Genomic DNA, 6,444 nt, shown 5'->3' on the forward strand with positions numbered 1-6,444 from the left:
GAAAATTGGAAGAAGAGAATGGGTTTTTAGCAGTTCACTTGTGATAGGTGGGTGTTTGGCAGTGGATACAAAACTGGGAGCTTTGATTTTGACATGTTAAGTTTGTAATGTCTAACAGACAGCCAAATAAAAATGGAAAACAGAGGAAACTACAAAGGAAATAACTGAGACTTACTTTTTTAAATTCAAAACCGTGTAAGATCGATCCATGTTGTGTTATGTTTATCTGTTTCTAATAGCCATGTAGTACCTCGTAACCCTACCAATGAAAATAGCCAGATTGCTTCCAACTTCTGTTACCACAAACAATATAGCAATGGCATCCTCCTATCTGTTCCCTGTAAAATAATAATAAATATATATTGATCCTTGCCCTCAGCTCTTAACACAAGGCTCCTAAACCTCTTAGAAATTCCTAAGTGATAAGAACACTAAGAGCATCTTTTGTTCTACTGAGGTGATTCTGGGTAGGTTCTTGGTTGGCTGCTGGTAACCAGGAAGACCAAGCCATGATTAGAAGCTTGGAATTTTCAATCCCACCCATCATCCTCCAGAGAGAGAGGGGCTAGAAATAGTTAATGATTGATTATGCCTATGTGAGGAAGTCTTCATAAAATCTCAATAGTACAGGGTTACTTTCAGTTGGCCAAACAGTCACACCGGGAGGGTGAAGCATCCCAATTCCACAGGGACAAAAGCTCCCGCACTCAGGACCCTCCCGGACCTCATGCTATATAGATCTCTTCATCTGGCTGTTCATCTGTATCCTTTATCATATCTTTTAATAAACCGGTAAAACATTAAGTGTTTCTCTGAGTTCTGTGAGCCACTCTAGAAAATTGAGACCGAGGAGGGCATTGTGGGAACCTATAATTTGTAGCCAAATTGGACTAAGTTGTGAGTAAACTGGGGACCTATTACTTGGAACTGGGATCTGAAGTAGGGTGGATAAGTCTTATGGGACTGAGATCTTAAACTTTGGGACTGATACCATCTCCAGGTAGTGAGAACTGAGTTGAATTACAGGACGCCTAACTGGTGTCACAGAAAATTGCTTGACGTGGGGAAAAACCTCCACACATTTGGTGACTAGAAGCAAAATGTTCTACACAAGTAGTAAAGGAGAAACACAGGTGAAAAATATATCCCTATAAGATCTTCTGCATCTATTCCTTTGTATTATACACTCAAGAGTGAGACATTCTTAATTTGACCAGGTATTACCAGATTCATCCCTGAAATGGCTGTGTCAGTCTACACTCCAGCAGTGCACAAGGGTTGGTTCCAATATCTTCACATGTCTTTGAATGCCTGCCATTATCCAACAAAATGTTTGCCAACTGAATAGGTACAAAGAAGCATCTTGTTTTAACATCTTTCTGGTAAGTTTGACTATCTTTTTTTCTATTTTTTATTGTTTGTTTATTTTTGAAAAAGGTGGGGGTGGGGAGAATCTCAAGCAGGCTCGTCTCCATCAGTGCAGAGCCTGACATGGGGCTTGAACTCACAAGCTGTGAGATCAAGACCTGAGCAGCAATCAAGAGTTAAACACTTTACCAATGGAATCGCCCAGATACTCCAAGTGTGAATATCTACACATCTTAGCTTTTTGAGTTTTTCTTCTATAAACTGCCTATTCATATTTCATCTTTTTAAAAAAAAATTTAGAATTGCTGGCTGTGGACTTTGAGTCTATAAAGTGGCCCACAACGATCCTTGCCTCACAGCATTCACATCTTTGTATAGTTGCCTTCCACACTGGATAGGGCTGACCTGTGCAACCACACCGGATAGGGCTGACCTGTGTAACCACACCGGATAAGGCTGACCTGTGTAACCACACCGGATAGGGCTGACCTGTGTAACCACACTGGATAGGGTTGACCTGTGAAACCACACTAGATACAGTTGGATACTAGGGAAACCACGCTGTGTGAATTCTCAGACTAGGTCATAAAATATACTGTGGTTTCTGCCATACTCTCTCGATGACTTGCTCTTGGAAAAGCCCCATCATGTCGCGAGGACACTCAAGAAACCAGATGGAGAGGTCCACAAGGTGAAAAATAATCACTAGTCAGCACCAACCTGCTGGTCATCTGCCAAGACAGTCATCTTAGAAGTGGATCCTCCAGGTCCAATCAAACCTTCAAGCACCTGCAACCATGGCCAACATGCTGACTGGCAACACCACTAAGACCTTGCCCAGAAACACAGCTAAGCCACTCCCAAATTCCTGATCTACAGAGACTGTGAGATAATAAGTGATTATTACTGTTTTAAGCCACTAACATTTTGGGGCAATTTGTTATGCAATGGACGGACACCCTGATTTTTCTGTTGTTGATTTGTAGGATTTCCTTGGATAGTCTAAAAAGATGAGTCTCCTGTCAGTTTTAGACTTTATAAATATCCTTTTCCAGACTACCGTTTAATAGAAAATTTGTCTGTATTATCTTTTTAAAACAAATTCATAATTTTGATATAGTAAAATTCATTTATTTGCTGAATTACGGTTCATGCTGGGTAGGGGGAAGGACTGGTTTTCAAGGAGACTTCTACATACTAGGTCACAAGGTATTTCCTATATTTTCTTCTAGAAAGTTTTTAATTTTACCTGTGATGGCTGTTCTGGCCTACTTCATCCTCTCTTCAGGGAAGGTTTACCTCAATTCAGGCATATGTAATTTTTTGCTGCAAGAATATGCCCCTTCAAATCTTTGCAAGTAGAAAGAGTATAAGTTATAAATTCAAAGCATTTTCCATTCTGTAGCTTAACAAGTAATAAGCTTTACCTATAAAACTCACGTGCCTTTAAGAGTTCCTTCTAACAAGCTGTTATTCTTACCTAATATTTTAGGAAAATCTAGGCTTGAGTTGCTTGGTTGTCTGTCCTTACTTCAAATAGAAGTCTACATCCTAAAAAATAAATCAAACATTATTTAGGTAAGTGAGCTTCACAGAGTTATTTAGGAGCTCTCAAGTCATTATCACATCATCATGTATTTCCAGAATAAATCATTCATGTGCAGAGGTCAGAATAAACATTCTTCTATTTGGCTTAGCTGAGGAGTATATTTTGAAGCTAGTGTTTTAAAGTTTATTTGAGAGAGAGAGAGATAGAGGGCACACATGAGTAGAGGAAGGGCAGAGAGAGAGGGAGAGAGGGAATCCCAAGCAGGCGCCATGCTCAGCACAGAGCCCCATGTGGGGTTCAATCTCATGGAGCTGTTAGATCATGACCTGAACTGAAATCAAGAGTCAGATGCTTAACCAAAAGAACCACCCAGGCACCCCAGAAATTGATGTTGTAAAAAACATAAAGACCTCTGCCTCAAGATGTAGAGAGCTGAAAAAAGTATTTCTTCCGTCCTTGCGGCAAAAAAAGAAAACTAGCTTCAAATTTAAGAATTTATGTAAACCCACAGGAGACCTGAGGTTGCAGAGAAAACACCTGGTCCAAAAGCTTCCCTCCAGGAAGAAAGAAGGGTGGCACAAGCCCACCAGAGGGAGTAAACTGGTATGGCTGGGAAGCAGTGAAGGCAGACTCCAGAATGCAGAATACTGTGAAACCTTTGGGGCCAAACATACTGGGGGGAGTCCACACCCTCTTCTTCCATGGACTCCATGTGGCACTCACAGAAGAGATCAGAAGGAGCCTTAAAAAGCATCTGCTGTGGTGCTGACCCGGGGTGGGGGAACAGCAGCTATGCACGGGCGGGGGGGGGGGGGGGCAGAAACTCCACCAAGATTGTTCCCCTCTATCTCTACTATAGAACAAAATCCCTCCAAAAAATACAGATTACCAAACTCAAGAATAGTTATGTCATAAACAAAGTAACTGAATTTGTATTTAAAACTTCCCCAGGGGTGCCTGGGTGGCTCAATCAGTTGGGCATCCGACTTTGGCTCAGGTCATGATCTCATGGTCTGTGAGTTTGAGCCCCACGTCGGGCTCTGTGCTGACAGCTCAGAGCCTGGAGCCTGCTTCAGATTGTGTCTCCCTCTTTCTCTGACCCTCCCCCGTTCATGCTCTGTCTCTCTCTGTCTCAAGAATAAACATTAAAAAAAAAATTAAAAAACAAAAAAACAAAAAAAAACTTCCCCCCAAATCTCCAGGCCCAAATAGATGATTTCACAGGAAAATTCTATTTGTACACAATATCTTCAAGAAAATAGAGAGGCAACACTTCCCAACTCATACTATTGGGCTAACATTACTGGAAAACCAAAATCAAAATTAAAGACATTAGAAGAAAACCATTGGCAATATCCCTTATGAACATAAATGTAAAACTCATCAATAAAATTTCAGCAAATTTGAATCCAGCCATAATAAAAATATGTGGTTCATCTGAGGAATGCAAGGCTATCTCAATAATCAACGTAATCCTTTTTTACAGGCATAATACAAAACACTATATGACTGTTTCAATAGATACAGAAGACAAATTTGACCAAATTTAACATTTATAACAAAAATTCAGCAAACTAGGGATAGAAGGGAGATTCCTTAACCTAATAAAGGCATAACACAAAAAGCTACAACTAACATCCTACTTAATGGTGAGAAACTGAGTGCTTTCTCCCAAAGATCAGGAACAGGAAAGGATGTCCACTCACATTACTCCTAATCAACACTGTACTGTTCAATTAGGTAAGAAGAATACAAGACACATAGATGGGAAACAAAAAAGTAAAATTATCTATATATGCAGATGATATGATTGTCTATATAAAAAATCTATAGGACCTGCAATAAACAGGAATTGAAAATGAATTTAGCAAGGATACAGAACACATCAGTATATGAAAGTTTGTTGTATTGCAAGCAATAAACAATTGGAATTTGAAATTAAGAAACCTAGTCTGACTTCAGCTCAGTTCATTATCTAAGCTCATGGGTTTGGGCCCCAACGTCGGGCTCTGTGCTGGTAGTTCGGAGCCTGAGCCTGCTCTGGATGGTGTCTCCCTCGCTCTTTGCCCCTCCCCTGCTCGTGCTCTGTCTTGCTTTCAAAAATAAATAGTAAACATTAAAAAAAAAAAAAAAAAAAAGAAAGAAACCTAGCAGACACCATCTTAATCAACTGTTTCCTAACATAATGTTAAAAGGGCACACCAGCTCTGTGGTATTCTTTCCCAAATTTTTTAACCTCAGTCTCATCATGAGAAAACATCAGATAAATCCAGATTGAGGGGTATTGTACAAAATTTCTGACTATTACTCTTTAGAACTATCAGGATCATGAAAGATAAAGACAGAAACGATCACAGATTGGAAGAGACTTAAGACAACTAAATACAGTGTATCCTAGATTGGATTCTGGAACAGAAAAAAGACATTAAGTAAAAAAAACTCGGGGGAGTGTGAATAAAATCTGCAGTTAATAGTATGATATCAATGTTAATTTCTTAGTTTTGATAAACATGGTTACATAAGATGTTACAACAGAGGATGCTGGGTGAAGGGTATACAGGACTTGTAATGCTTCTGTAAATATAAAATTATTTCAAAATAAAGTTAAAAAATAAAGAAAACTATTGCCATTTGCTACTATTTATACAAATCAGAGTTTAAAAATACCACCACGAAGCTAATATAAAAAGTAAATTAGGTGCAAAGGCTTTAAGACTGTCTGTCATCCATGATCCAAATTTCATCAAAACAATTATTGTTCTCATAAAATTCATGAGTTTAAAAACACATTCATACCATTAACACATCCATTTTGTATGTATTACGGATCGATACAAAGATTTCAATTGGAAAAAATTACTGAAACTAAAAAGGTTTGACCAACAAAATGGCTTATGCCACCTAGTGGTGACTGAAATAAATATGACCTTTACTTGAAAAGATTTGAGGTTATCTATATTATTGATAAGACTAATTGGGAAAAAGTGCTATGTGATAATATCTAATAATGGACATAATTTAGATTAAAGGTATTCAAAAATAGAACACTTCAGTAAAATCAGTTAGGAAGATTAACAAAGGAAAAGAGCTGGCTGGCTTTATGAGCAAGCAGGATATCTGAAGTGTATTCATGATGCTCATTTTTGTATCTCCATATGACACCCTATCAGACAGCATCTTAACTCTACCAAAACATTATCTTTATAATGGAGATTTCCTTGCAATAAAAGAACTGAACTACAAATGGGAAAAGGAGAAAAGTAAAGGGGCGCTGAAAGAAAGGAGAGTATTCTTGAATGATGAGAAAACAGCAACAACAAAACAAGGAAAGTTCCTTAGAGGCAGGGTTAGCCATTCCATTATATGCAGAATGGAAAGAACAGAGCCAAGAGGCAAAGTACAAAGAGAATATCCTAATGGGCATTCTGGTCCTTCTCCCTAGTTGTCCCACAGTACAATGCATTTGACCTTTCTGAACTTCTACACCCAGATCTATACACTGATGTGATACAACCAAGAGATCCCTT

The sequence above is a fragment of the Acinonyx jubatus genome, chromosome C2 (genome assembly GCF_027475565.1).
Source record: "Acinonyx jubatus isolate Ajub_Pintada_27869175 chromosome C2, VMU_Ajub_asm_v1.0, whole genome shotgun sequence".
In the NCBI taxonomy this organism is placed as follows: domain Eukaryota; kingdom Metazoa; phylum Chordata; class Mammalia; order Carnivora; family Felidae; genus Acinonyx; species Acinonyx jubatus.